General features: G+C 46.5%; 1 protein-coding gene and 1 long non-coding RNA gene across 2 annotated transcripts in view; one reads left to right on the top strand and one right to left on the bottom strand.

Annotated features, from left to right (window-relative positions):
- Positions 1–3,767, bottom strand: part of LOC110403096 — a 21,886-nt gene extending 18,119 nt beyond the window's left edge. The window contains exon 1 of the long non-coding RNA XR_002441496.1: positions 27–3,767. This is a non-coding gene — a long non-coding RNA (uncharacterized LOC110403096). The remainder of the gene's footprint in view (positions 1–26) is intronic.
- Positions 1–13,692, top strand: part of MAMLD1 (mastermind like domain containing 1) — an 85,934-nt gene that overhangs the window by 11,110 nt on the left and 61,132 nt on the right. The gene's annotated exons all lie outside the window — the stretch shown is intronic.

The raw sequence follows: 13,692 nt of genomic DNA, 5'->3' as shown, positions 1-13,692 counted from the left end.
CCCCCCGACCCCCCCAGCCGCGTTACCGGGTGCTGCCGGCGGGCGGGAGCAGCGCGAGGAAGTTGCACGCTGGCACCCAAAAAAGCAACGATCTGCTCCTGGCACTGACCATTTTCAGTTCTCTCTCGCTGCCATATGCTTGGAGAGGAGAAAAAAAAAAAAAGCGATTTGGGAAAAGATGCTCTCAGCTTGGAGGGAGGAGGTGGGCTGAGGGAGCGCGATGCAAGGAAATTCCATGTTAGGAAAGCATTAGCAAGGGGTGACTTCTAATGTTTTCCTGCCACTGACGTTGACAGTGACACACATGTGTGGGCTGAAATTGGAACGTCACTGAGTTTTTAAACTGAACCAGGAAATAGTCTGTTGCTCAGGGATAGAAAACAAATAGTGTGCATTGTAAGGCAGGTAACAGGCGCTGCGCTGCTCCTCTCCAGCGGGCGAAAAGCTGCTTAGTGCTTAGAACCGAGCAGCCCCACTGGAACTTAGCTTCTTATTTTCAGAGATTTTTGTTTTGTCTTTTGTTTTTAACTCGAGCTTTTCCGTCTCTGTTTTTAATCCTTTTAACTAAAACTTCACAATTGGAAAAGCAAATATTGACAGGGCTTCGCTTGTAGTCCCTTGTAACTGTGTGGTTTGAACCTGCAAAGACTCCTGGATTTTTTTAAAGCTAACGTAGTTGTTAAAGGATTTGGGGGGAGATTAGTCGTTACAGGAGGCAGTTGTACGTATTATTAACTCTCTTGTTTGGCCTCCTGCTCCGCAGGTGGAAGTGCCTTATGAATATGGTGTGTCAGTGAACTCAATTTTAATTTTTGCACCGATCTCGTTGCTGCCATTATAACAGGGTGGCTTGCAGAGGTTTTAAATGGGATTAGGGAGCTGTTGTGCCAGCTGCCTTCCGAACGGATGCGAGATGGACTGCGAGAGCTCCCGACCCAGGTGCCGGCTGGCACCGCTGCCCCGCTGCGCTGGGAGGAGGGCGGGAGGCAACACAAGGCCAGGGAGAGCGGGGAGTGGGATCCCCCAGCCATCCCCTAAGGTGAAGTGCAGTGCAACCCATGGTTCCCGGCCATTTAATCCATAAATGTGCTACATTGTGCTATGTTACTTGCTACTTCCATGAAAGTGGCCTTACAGTAACTTTTACGAGCATGTGGCCATGGGAAGGTGAAGTAAATCTGGCAAAAGCTGTAACAAATGGACTTGCCCAAACTGGGGGTGGAAGAGTAGAAGGTTGTCAGAGCCCCTAACCGGGAGGGAAGGCAGGATCCCCAGGTTTCATTGTTCCCTTGTGCCGACTGTTTCTGAGTTGTCAGCGTTTTTCCGCGTTTAGGAGAAGGTGATTATAAGTTACGATTCACTGGTAATTGGTGTGGTCTCCAAATAAAGATAGCTAAATCAGTTTAAACGATGCTGGCGCCTCTCCAAGGAGCCCTCTTTGTATCTGACACATTTGCCATTCACTTCTTTAAGGAACAATTAATACTGTATGCTGCTATTTTTTCCTGTATGGGAAGAGCACTAGTGCAAGTCACTATGAAGGCTTTCTACCTGATGTTCCAGTTTGACTTGCTATTAAAAAAAAAAAAAGTATTTCAAACCAAAGCAAGCAGAAGACACACCAAGGCTTTGCGTTGAACTGTTTTATATCAATATTGATTTTTTTAAGGGAGTTTGTGTTATAAAGAGGGAGCTTTTATCCCCCTGAGCTCTTTGGCAATTATCTTCCTGCCATAAATGTTGATACGCACATAATGGATGTAACTAAAAAATCTCCTTATCCCAGCAGAAAAGGCTGACTGTTTGTTGGAGCAGAGAGAATGCTGAGAGTGTGAATAGACAAACCCATATGTCGCTGGTGAGAGAGATAAATGATGGACGAACGGGAGTTGGTTACTATGGATCAGCACAATAAACCAATTCCCATCATACACCTCTCTTAATAATATACCAGTTTCAGTGCCATTGACGGGTAACCTAGGTAGCACCAGTCAACTGTAAGTTTTTCAACTGTTCTTTTATACAGCTCAAAGCAGAGTTGGGACCGCTCTGATTTTTTCAGATGTTGGGTGCTACAATTGTGCAGGACTTCCACCCTTGCTGGTAATTTTGAAGGGGAGCTTTAGAACGTGGTTGTAAAATGCCAAATGTGTGCGATACTCTTGTGTACTCATAACAAGTTGTGTTTTCTTTCACCCGTAAAAGGGGTTTGCTCAGAAAGGTAATTACTTAAAAATATGTAAAGAAAGTGTTTAGGCAGTTAGTAGTGCCATCATTCGCATTGTTTCTGATTGTACGGGACTTTGGAAGATGCTGGAATATTGTTTTGCTTTAAGTGAAAATAGCGAAAGCACTTTTATTAAGAAGATGAACACACCTGCAGAGTAAGCAGTGATCAATAACACAGTTTCGACTTTCCGTGACCCATTTCAGGGCTGCCAGCAGCTCAAGGGAAACTTTGCAGAGCGCTCTGTGCTGCCATCACGGCCTCCTTCCTGCGATCTTTATTATTATTGCTAGCACTTTGCACAGAATTGACGTCTTTGTCAGTTAAAGGTTTCACTTTATGTCCTTCTCTTCTGCGATCTTTCATTGCAGTTTGTTATGACCTGGGCTGCTAGCTCTGTTCAGAATGAAAATACATCTCTGTGACAGCGTAAGCGGGGCCCTGTGACTCCATCACCTCCCAGGCACCAGTTGTGCTACATGGAGTGATGCAATCAGAGAGGGGATAAGTAGCAAATGCAAATGTGCTATGAAGAGTCTTAATTCCTCTTGGGAAGCCTCCTCACTGATAATAATTTTCTTGTTTTAAATGGAAGAAAATGTGTCGCTAAGTGGTTACTTGCCTTCAAGAGGCAAATACTCATTTTGTGCACGTTTACGTGCCGAGTCCCAGAAACTGCTGGGGGAGCTTGGCTTGGTGCGCAGCTCGGATGCTCCAGCAGGTGCTCGTCAGGAGGTGCGGGGCACAGAGCTGCTTCTCCTGCTGGGGACCAGCCCAGCGGAGTGGAACTCACCGTTGGGTGACGCTCAGATTTGATCCTGGCATTTAGGACTTAAGCGTCAGGCCCTCAAACAGGGAAGGGGGTTTTTTTGTGCCCCCCACCCTGCTCGCTCTTGCCTATTGAAGGAAATGAGATAGAGCAGGGTGAGGGAAAGTGTCACTGCAGGCTGCCCTTATAGCAGGTCCTTTCCTCCTGTGAGGCGATGGCTGTACCCAAAGGGTAAAGTGGGGAAGAGAGCTGTGGGCTTTTCCCCTCCCTGGCCCAGGCAGGTGGCGTGCAATGCCAGGGCCTGCTCTTGGGGCCAGTGATGCCCCCAGGAAGGGGATGTGGGGTTTGGGCCCCTTCCTCCCATTGCCACTGCTGCAGTGCCATAAGGCATCGGTGCGCGCTGACCTGGTTTGGGACAGCCGCTCCAGCGGGCTGCGGGGTGCCGGGCTGGCTGGGATTGCTCCATGCGGGTTGGTGGTTCTGCTGGGGAGGGGGAAACGAGAATTCATCAAGTGCCCAGTCCAAGGGCAGGCATCACTTCATGATTTGTTGAAATTCACTTCGCTTTCCCCTGCAAGGGACTTGGCAGTGTTATTGATAAAGAAGTGTTACATAAGCACCCCATCAGGCATGTCCTAATTTGTTAATAATTGATGATCTGGGTAGTACAGAAATACCAGCGTTGTTAATGCACTCCCACACCGATCTGCAATCTCAGCCATGTTTTGCTTTTCTAAGTGTTTTCTTTTTCTTTTTCAGTGTTTTTTTTTTTTTTTTTTCCGGCAGATTTTTTTTTTTTTTTTTCCGGCAGATTTTCCCTGCCGCTGTGACCGCGGTGCCTGCCCATCTTCCCAGCTCAGGCAGGGGCAGCTGGGGCTCAGCCTGTCGCAGCCATAGTATGGATTACCTCTGCAGGGGAGGGTGTTAACTAGGTTATTGTTTCACCCCACGGCAGCCCAGCTCTTGAGTGGCAGCCAGGGGGACGCCAGCCTTCACGCTGTCCCCTCGCAGTGGTGTGGCGTGTGTCCACAGGACGGGCTCCACGGGTGCCCCATTGCCACAGCAGGACTCCTCAGGTCTCCCCCGTGAGAGCAGGCTGTGCTCGTGTGGGCTTGGAACCTGGCTGCTCCTATCCTGCCATGGCCACAGAGGTTGGAAAAACGTTTACTTCTGTCAGCAGGCTCAAGCAGCAATGCTTACAGGGTATCATCAAAGGAAGCGGGCTGCCTCTTTGTCTTGCATAGCTTTGCTGTTGCAATTCTGTGGAAACTCTTTTTTCTCTAGAATTAAACACCCAGCAGGTTTGGGACTTACAGCTACCCAGGATGTACCTGGTTACTGTTTTCAGAATAACACAGCACGCGTACTCTGTTGTGGGCAATGAAATCCATTGCCTGCGTCAAGATCAGAAGAAGCAAGGTAACTTTCTAGTTGTGTTGTGCAATATAATGGCATCGTTCACTTTTATTAACATCCAGAGGTGGATTATCCAGCAGTTAGGAGCCTGTTCTGCTGTGCAGAAGCCTGTCTTTAATGTCAGGTGGTTGATCCTGATCAGGCAGTATGCAGCCCCAGTTGTTCAGAGACTGCCTTGCGTTCATCACAAGATTTGCATGTTGGTGTTGGCTACTCGAAGGCTTGCTCCAAATTCCAGCGTTCCCCTTGTGCTCGGGATGCACTTGCCAACCTCACCTGTGCTTTGTGTAGAGCTGGGGAAGACTGGCAAGCTTTCTGTCTTCTGCAGAGAGCCGGGCTCTGCTAAGCTGCCTGTCTGTCAGGGATTAATTTAACCTCTAATTACTACATTTTCTTCACAGTTTGCTGCACATGAGCATGTTATAACAAAAGCACAAAGAACTATGTCATTTTATTTAGCCACTACTCTGAAATTAATTTAGGGGGTATAGAGTCAGATCTAACACACTTGGTGTTAAAATAATTGTGCTGGCGTTAGAATTAAAGTACATAATCTTGTTGTTCCTAATGATACAACAGTACTAGTGTAAATAGTGCTGTTAACTTATTAGTCTTAGCCACAGTAATAGAAATGATACTTAGTTACAGAGAAGTACCCAAAGGATGGTGTCAGCAAGAGATTCCCCCCGCTAACGCGTGGTTTGTGCTCGATTCCCAGCAACCATCTTGGGTGAGGATTAGGTGTTCAAGGACTGTTGGTTGTTCTTTCCAAAAAGGTCTTCCAAATTGCAGCAAACAAACATTTAAGGGCCTGGGTTTCTTCCAGCCTGGATAATGTTTTTTTTTTTTCCTTTTTTTTTTTTTTCCATACCACGTGGCACGTTGGGAACAGTACAAAAGGCCATATGTCCTCTTGTGTCTGCTCATACTGATATCAGAAATACAGCATTGCACGTTGCATCGAGAGTATTGTCTGGTCTGGAAGGCTGGGAAGGAGTCTGGATTTGTTATGAAACATATAAAGAACTTCATCTTTTCAAGTTCTGTGTTCTGTAATATTTACAAGTAAGTGTTATTTTCATTTGGATTGGGAAATGCAGCCTGTCTTCACTTCAAGTACATTTCCTTAAAAGAGCAGTTGTCGTTACATGGGCCAGATCCAGCAGCTGCCTCTTCGTTCTGCCCCGTGCCCATCACCTCTGAGCAGACTCGTTGACATGGTTTCAAAAATGTAATTTTTCACACAGGCTTGTGTGTGTGGAGTTGTTGATTTTGGCAACTTTTTTCTAGTGAAAACAGAAGACAGGTCGTATATTTTTGTGTCGTGTATTTTATAAAACATAGCCCAACTTGGTGTTTCTCCTGCAGTAAAAGGTTTTAGTGCACTTGGTGGGAAATTTTCCCCAAAGATTCCCCAAGGTCAGGTAGGACACAGTTACAGAGCCAAAGCTTGTAGTCCCTTTCTCAAAAGGAGGATTAATGTGGCATCGTTATCCTGGCTTGCGACAACAGTGATACGGGATTGCCAAAAGACGAATGGAATGAGATGGGTGATTGATTCTCTCTGCTGGGTTATTTCTCTGAATTCTTTCTACAATTCTCCGAATTCCTAAACTACAACTGGTTGCTGTAATTATTTACTCTAATAACTCCTAGTCCACAAATAAATTGAACAGAAATGGAGATCAGCGGGTGTAAGGGCCTTGGGCCTTGGTTTGACGAAGTGACGGCGCGGTGCGGAGGGCGGTGGGGCAGCAGCGTGGGATGGGTTGCAGGTTCCTGCTCTCACTGCTGGTGGATATGAGTCTTGAAATAACAATTTGGAGATTTCCTGAGATAAAAGCCAAGCCTGAATAAAACCTTTGCTCATTTCAGAACTGTCAGGTTTTTTTCAGAGAGGTTGAGTGTCTGCAGCCCTGCTGGTCTCCAGAGGTGGAGGCAATTCTTGGAGTAAACAGCTCCCAAGTTCTTACCTGGCTATTGTAAATGAGAATAGTGGTGCTTTACCTTAAGGATCCCTAGTGTGAAGGTTAATAGCTAAAAATTTAGCAAAGCGTGAATACTTGTAACTAACTGAGGTCTTTAGGGACTTTTCACAAAGCTGGAAATTGTATTGAAAATAAAGGAAGTGTATCTTACCCTGAGTCCCTCCTCAGTATGAATGATAGTTTTATTTCTTTGTTATGGCTAAGGAAGAGGATTTTTTTTCCCTGAAATCGTGTCATAGTATCTTTCTTCTTGCTGAAACTTCACAGTTTGGGGGGGAAAAAAATGAAAATATTTAAAGACAAAAATGGCATCTACTCTCAGGGAGGTATTTTAATGTTTCATTTTCAGTCCCAGATCTTCATAGGTTAAGTTTTGGGCAAGGGTAAACAAATGAATCTTTTATGAAGACATCCATCGTACGCAGCTCCACTCACACGCTAGAAGCTTTTTCCCCACGCAGCTGCATTAGCTTGAGAACAATCACACAACGTGCATTTGATGTGGTTATCAGAATGGATACTGAGTGTAATTTCATTTTGCTTTGACGAGTTACATTAAATCTTACTGGGATCTTCACAATTCCAAGTTGGTATATGGAAATAACGTCTGAATTCATCCGGTGTTTCAGTAACCCAGTAGGTTATGCTGATTGTCAGACGCTTTGAAGGACTTGACTTTTCCTGTTCTTTTAACTTACTTATTTTCTTAATTAACTCTGTTGATTTAAATAAAGTCACACAGACTGGGAAAACCTCAAGTATATACAACGCTGCAGTCAGAAATACAGGCAAAAGGTTTTGATCTCTGACTGCCAAATGGTGACTCATTAAAAAGGAATTTTTGTTCCTCCCTTTTCAAAGGGTTACTCACTACCAAGTAGTAAATATCTAGTTTTGATGCTACTGCACTGAAATGCCTGACATTGTTGGTGTACTGAGTCCAAACTCTGTAAGATTATTTGATCACAGGCTCCATTAAGTTTTGTTTTGTTGTTTTTCTCTATTAAAAAATCTCTTGGGGGAATTTTTTTATGCTTTACCCTGTCAGTTTGAGCGTACTCTAAAATGAAATATGTTTGGTTTATAATAACAGAGGGCCTCTTCCATGCTTTAAGCAGTGGGTCATTCAAATTATTTTTAAACACACAGGACTATGCAAGCACTAATTTCTTTCTAATTTTGCACTGGGGAACATTAGACAAGGACACTGGAGTTTGTCTAAATCTAAAAATTTCCTTTTGCCTTCTACATCAAGGGTGTGTACTTAATATTTTCTAGTATTTCTATGTATAAAACTGAAAATAAATTGTAGTAAAGAGCCATAGTCAAAATCCAACTGAATGAATGCTTTTTTATTTTTTTCCCATACTAATCTTGACTTTCTGAGCCAGCTCCTTTGTCTTCCCAATCTTACCTATTCCGCACCTTCAATGGAAGGGCACAAAGGCATATTTGAATCCTCCATCTCATCTCCTCATCTGCTTTATGGATTGATTGGTTTGAACTTTACGTAGCACTGGGAAGATGTTTTCTTGGTTGCAGCAACACTTGTGTTTGACTTGAAGCAGAAAGAGAGTGTATTCAGGCTTTTCCATCTTTATGAGAAGTGAATCTTAGTCCCTGATCCCAGAAGGTAGATCAGCCTTAATTTCAAGTGAAAGTCGTGCATCTTCAAATAACTTCTTGTGTCAGTTGAAGTTCAATATTCTTGAATTCCAGAGATGTAGATGAGTAGAATCTGAAGTTGAGGGCAAGTGTGAAGGATGCAAGAGAAAATCTAGATGCGTTTCCTGATGCCTCTCTCCCCTCCCCTTCAGGGCTCCCCAAGTCTGTCAGCTGTAATGGAGTGATTTGATTACTTTGTAGTGTTAGGCTAAAAGAGTAAATCTAAGTGCCTTGGGAATGGGGAACTGATCCAGCAATCAAAACTGAACAAGTTAATAACTGTGAAGTGTTTCTGCACACTGCTGCTGCCGAAATGCTTGGGGGCAGCCCTGGCATGGGACCAGTCGGTGGGTGTGAGGATGCTCCCCGTGCACTCTGCCAGTAATTGGGTGCTATGTGGTGCACTCTGTGTTTCGAAGGAGAAGCGTGTGTCTTCTGTCGGTTATGATTGATGAAAATCTTGAATTTTGCAGGCTGAACTGGGTGTTGCTTCCCCTTCTCAATCATTCTGATATGCCTGGAAAAGTTTGACTTGGGCAGTCTTAGTTGTCCTTTCTTTACAATCTCTTTGGCTCTACCCATCTTCTACAAGTTGTTTTTTTCCTCTTGACAGCCATTCTCACCCTTCACCCCACCCCCAAAAACCCAGCCAGATACAGAGCATTTCACTGTCCTCAGAGACAGTCTGAGCTCCAAGCCAGCCGCTCCGAACAGTTGCTGGCGCTCACGTGCCCAGCTGCGTACAGCCCCGAGTCACTTGTCAGCACAGAGTGCAAAGAAATGTGAGCTACAGCAGCAGTGTCAAGTGCTGTGGTGTAAGAAACCCTCTGCTACTTGCCTGCATGGAAATGATTTTGGATGTTGTTGCTTGTGAAGATAAGGCATGAGCTAATTACTGGAAGTCTTACACAAGCCAGTAGCTTTATTTTTATCATATCTGAGAGTGGCAGCAGTGGCAAGCAAGCGGTAAATGGCCGACTGTGGCTGCCCACCAGTCCTTTTGGAGCATCTGTATTGAAGGTTGCGTCACTGTCAGTTCAGGATGTAAAATGCTCGCCCCTTTGCAGCCCTCAGCTCATCCAGAGAACATCCCTCTGCTGCTCATCACGCCGGGAGCAGCAGCAGGTTCTGGCCTTCGTGCTGGGCTCTGCCATCTGCTCCCTGAAACACAGCGAGACAAACTGTTACGCTTCGCAAGGAGCGCAGGCCTTGATTAACTTAAATTACCCCCCTGTGGGGCATGTTTGCAATGCCAAGGGGATTAGGTGGCACGCATTTTCAAGACATACATGTTCATTATTAAGAAAGGTTGTGCAATAATATCCAGTGGTCATTTCCTTTTGGAGCGTAGCTCGGTGTCTGCATAGCTGTTTGTTTATGCATACCACTGGGCCCCAGCATGGAGGAGGACCAGCTCTGCGGCGCAGGCTGGCTGGGCTGGGGCAGCTGGAGCTGCTGATGGAGAGCCAGGGAGCTCACGGCCAAGCAGCAGAGAGGTCTGGGGCACAAGGAGGCCATGGTAGAGGTGAGAGCTGTGGTGGCTGGGACGGGTTGGGCCCAAAGGGATCATGGGCTGGGGAAGATGCCGGGCGAGTGTCCAGGGCAGGGTGAGGTATGAAGAGAGCGGAGAGATGGAGATAGAGAAGGTCCCTTGTGGGCATGCCCACCAGATCCAGCATCTCCAAGTGCTTCTACTTGAGCAGAAGATGTTTCCCATGTGCCAGCTCGCTGTGTGGTCCCTCAGCACTGCTACAGATGGTGGTTTTCTTTATCTCCATTATATTTATTTATTTATTTATTTATTTTTTATTATTATCTTAATTTTGCAACTGTTATTTCTTTTTGTACTCTTGCTTTTGTACCTTCGCAATGCTCTGCTAGAGGGATTGGCCATCCAGCAGCAGCACAGAGTTGCACTGAGTAGCCAGGCTGAGCTGTGATCACAGCCCCATGTCACTTTGGTTTATTTCAGTCATAGGACTTCTGTATGGGCACGCCGAGCACTCGGCACCCTGGCTGCCTGAAGCACTGCCTGCCATTCGGTGTGCTGCTGCAGCGTGCACCCGCGGAGCCTGAGCTGTGCCAGCCCCAGGCCAGGAGTCACGGTGCGCCTGCGCTGCTGCTTGTGCTGCCCGAATTCACTGCCCCATGCTTTCACGTGGCACACCTGATTCCTGCACAGGGCAGCCACGGGTGCTGGGATAGGTCTGAGCTGCAGATCTTGCTTAAAGACATGAATAGCCTGGCATTTGTCCCATGTGGAGCAGCAGCAGCGCCCAGAGCAGCAGGTGAGCCTTCCCCGGGCCAGCCCCCAGGGGTGTCTGCGTGGCCATGGTACGTCCAGGCAGTGAGGGTGGAACGAGCTGCTAGTGACCCACCTTCCCAAATCCCCTTCTTCCCCTGAAATTTGGGATCATAAGCTGGCTTTGGATTCTGCCAGCCTGAAGAGACAGTCATATTCTCCTTAATAGCTTCTCCAAAGGAAGGAGACACGATTGAGTATTTATGCAGGCAGACGGGACTGTAAAAGATTCTTTGGTTCTCTTCTCACATGCAGAAAAATGAGTCACTGTGCATTTCCTTATTGAAAAAGATCTGACTTATCAGTGTGCGTGCTTGGAGTTGAATGCCTATGGACGTCCTCCTGTGGTTTCTTTCCTCCATGGCCATGCTGCAAGTGGGCTTCAGCTAGTTTGATGTAACTCATTTTGTGGCTGTCTTTTGAAACGGGAGCATCATTTTTCTTCTGATGTACACTGAGTAACAGGGGAGTTCTTGAGTATAGTTCCTGAGCTGCACAAAGGCTCTTTAAACACAAATCCTCGTGTGTGTACTGGAGATCCTCTTGGTGGGTGTGGTGACCAAGATTAATGTTTGCCTCGTGCCTTTCATCTCCCAAGTACTTTACAAAGAACAAGCATTTCATCTTCACAGGAGATGCATGAATTGGGTGAAATAAGTTTTACTGTCCGTGCTTTGCTTTATTAGCCAGGGAAACTGAGGCAAGGAGATCGAAGTACCTCACTCAGAGTTTTGAAGAAGGCCAGTGCTGAAACTGTAATTTCTGATTTCCCTCCAGGTTTCCAGCCTGGTATCTCTTCCTTCTGGAGGGAAACAGCAGGACAGGCTTTTGAGTAACAAAATGACAAGAATGTTGTGAGGCAGCTGAGCAGATGTTGTGCCTGTGGCACTCAGCTGGTCCTGCACAGCCATGAGCCCTTCCCCTCCGTGGGGTCTGCAGCCTCACCCACCCTGCTGGAGGTGTCACCCTGGGTTTCTAGTTGAGCTGTGGAGCATTGGTAGAGCTCTCCTTAGGCTGATACCACGTCTTAGTTTAACCACTGGTCCGGCCAGATTGGAAATACAAGTAGCGTTGAGATTTCTGGATGACTTCTTGAGATGCTCCTTTGGAGATGGACTAGAACGTGCTTGAACTACTTTGTTGAATTTTAAGCATGCCACTGTTCTCATGAATATGGAAAAATGATTTGTATGATTTGGATAGGGCTCCTCACAGAGTTCAGTGCATGTCTGTGCTGGAGTGCCTTGCGGGTGCGGGGCCCTGCTCAGCAGCAGGGCTGCACCAGCCCGACCTGCAGCCCAGCAGAGTTTGTCCCACCATGGAGGAATGGCTGGGAGGGGCAGAGCAACACCGCCCCGCTCACCTCGCACGGCCGCCGTTCCAAACGTTTAATTAGTTGTTCTGAAAAGGTGGCTCTTCTCTCCAGAGGGAGAAATGGTGTATCAGCAAAAGCTGACCAAATTGATGTAGCAAATCAATCCTATGGTAATCCGTTTATTTAAACTTTGGTACTTAATTTTATAAGCTCTTCTCAAGTGTTCCCGTGCTCCCGTTCATTAGCTGGTATTCTTCTATGCTGTTGCTTGGAGGTTTGTGCAGCAGATAGCAAAATGGCCAGAACATGCCTCTCTAAACTGCCTCTAAATGTAATTCAAGCAGGTCTGCAATAATAGTGCTAAGAGAAGAGCTATTTAGCGGCATTATTAATGGGCAAAGAGTTCAGGCAGGATTATGAAAAAGTAAATTTTTATTAAGAGTGGAGGAGCTAGAAGAATGGACTGATTGCCCTGAGTCTTCTGGGCCCTCAAGCAATCAATTTCCCTTTCTAGTATTCAGTTACTTGCTAATTGTATTGATTTTTATCAAATATGTGTACAAATCAATTTTATATTTTAGTGCTGTTAAAAGCTTCCTTCCTTCCTTGCAGGCAGCGGGGCTCTGATCATTCTCATTGTCTTCCTCCTTTATTTTAATGCTTTTATCTCGGTGCACGTTTTCTTTTGGACGTGCATGTTTTTCTTTAGAACTTGCTTTGGACGTCTGACTGGGTGGGGATTTTGCATGGGTTCTGCGGGTCGGAGCAAACAGGCATCACTCGGACAAGAGCTTCACAGGCACGGGGGAACTGTGCTTACGCCAAAATTGCAGGAAAGGGATGTGTTGCGTCATAGAATGGGTGGGTACAAGTGACCGTGGTGTGTGACCCCCTGAAGAGCAGGAAGCGCTGCTCGCGCAGGAGATGAATTGTATTGCAGAAAGGCTGCAACTAGAAACAAAGAGCGAGAGCGACGCTGAACATGACGTGCTCATATCCAATAAACATGAAAACGAATGTAACCAAAGTGCAACTCCTAAAATAACGCAGGCTGCTTCATCGGCCTGAACTCCATCATTTCTGAAAAGTAATTCACGCGCTTAGTAAAGTGGTTGCTGGAGACTTGTCTTAGCAAAGTGAATGCATCAACCTCTGAACAAAATAAAACAACATTCTCCATTGTGTTTGTTTATGCCCATGGCAGTTTAAATTGTTCCTGTCAAGCTTACCTATTTTCTAGGATAGCACACACTCACTCTTTTTAATGCAAGTTACACAGTTCGGAGTTGGAGAGAGTATCTCTGGCTTTTGTGTAAGCCTGAGAAATTGGCTCTCGTAATTGAAATGTTTGGGTATGTGCAGGCTGTCAGGTCCCGCCTGAGAGACTTTGAACTTTCAGTGGTGTGAGCAGGAGAACAAGGAGGGCTCGGGCTCTGCTCTCCTGCTCGCCTCTGCCTGAATGTCACACTGAGGACTGTATGGCACTGCGCCTTCCGCTCTTACTGCCAAGGCATTTTATTTTAAAGAACTCTTATTCCTTTCTTCAGGAGGGAATTACACTAGGAAGTGTTTGGGTGTATTCTCATATCCAGTAAAAATACAGGTTTCATTTAAAAAAAACCAATATAATGGAAGAGACATAACGTGCTTTCTATTTTATGCTGATGGCTTTTGTCTTTTCATTTTTGCTCTGGTTCCTGCTTCTGCTGCCCTCTCTTTCTTACACGGCAGCCCCAGTTGGGAGCCCCAGTAAGAGCACAGGTCCGGCAGCCTGCAGGGTCTGCTCCCAGAGGCCGTGGGGCGCTGGCAGGAGGAGAGCCCTCTGCGCCCGCACACGCTGCGTTCGTGTGGCACTGTGGAGCTGGGCTTGCTGCACTGAGACCCCAGCATCAGCTCCCTGCAGCCCCTCCACGGGACGCCCCATGGCCGTGACGCTGTGCAGCCTGGCTGGGGAGGCCGCCCGTGCCAGCCGCGTTGCCTCCGGCTCTGCAGAATCTTGCAAACCAGGAG

This window comes from Numida meleagris, chromosome 8 (genome assembly GCF_002078875.1).
Source record: "Numida meleagris isolate 19003 breed g44 Domestic line chromosome 8, NumMel1.0, whole genome shotgun sequence".
In the NCBI taxonomy this organism is placed as follows: domain Eukaryota; kingdom Metazoa; phylum Chordata; class Aves; order Galliformes; family Numididae; genus Numida; species Numida meleagris.
The sequence above is the reverse complement of the archived record's forward strand: the minus strand, read 5'-3'. Positions and strand labels throughout refer to the sequence as shown.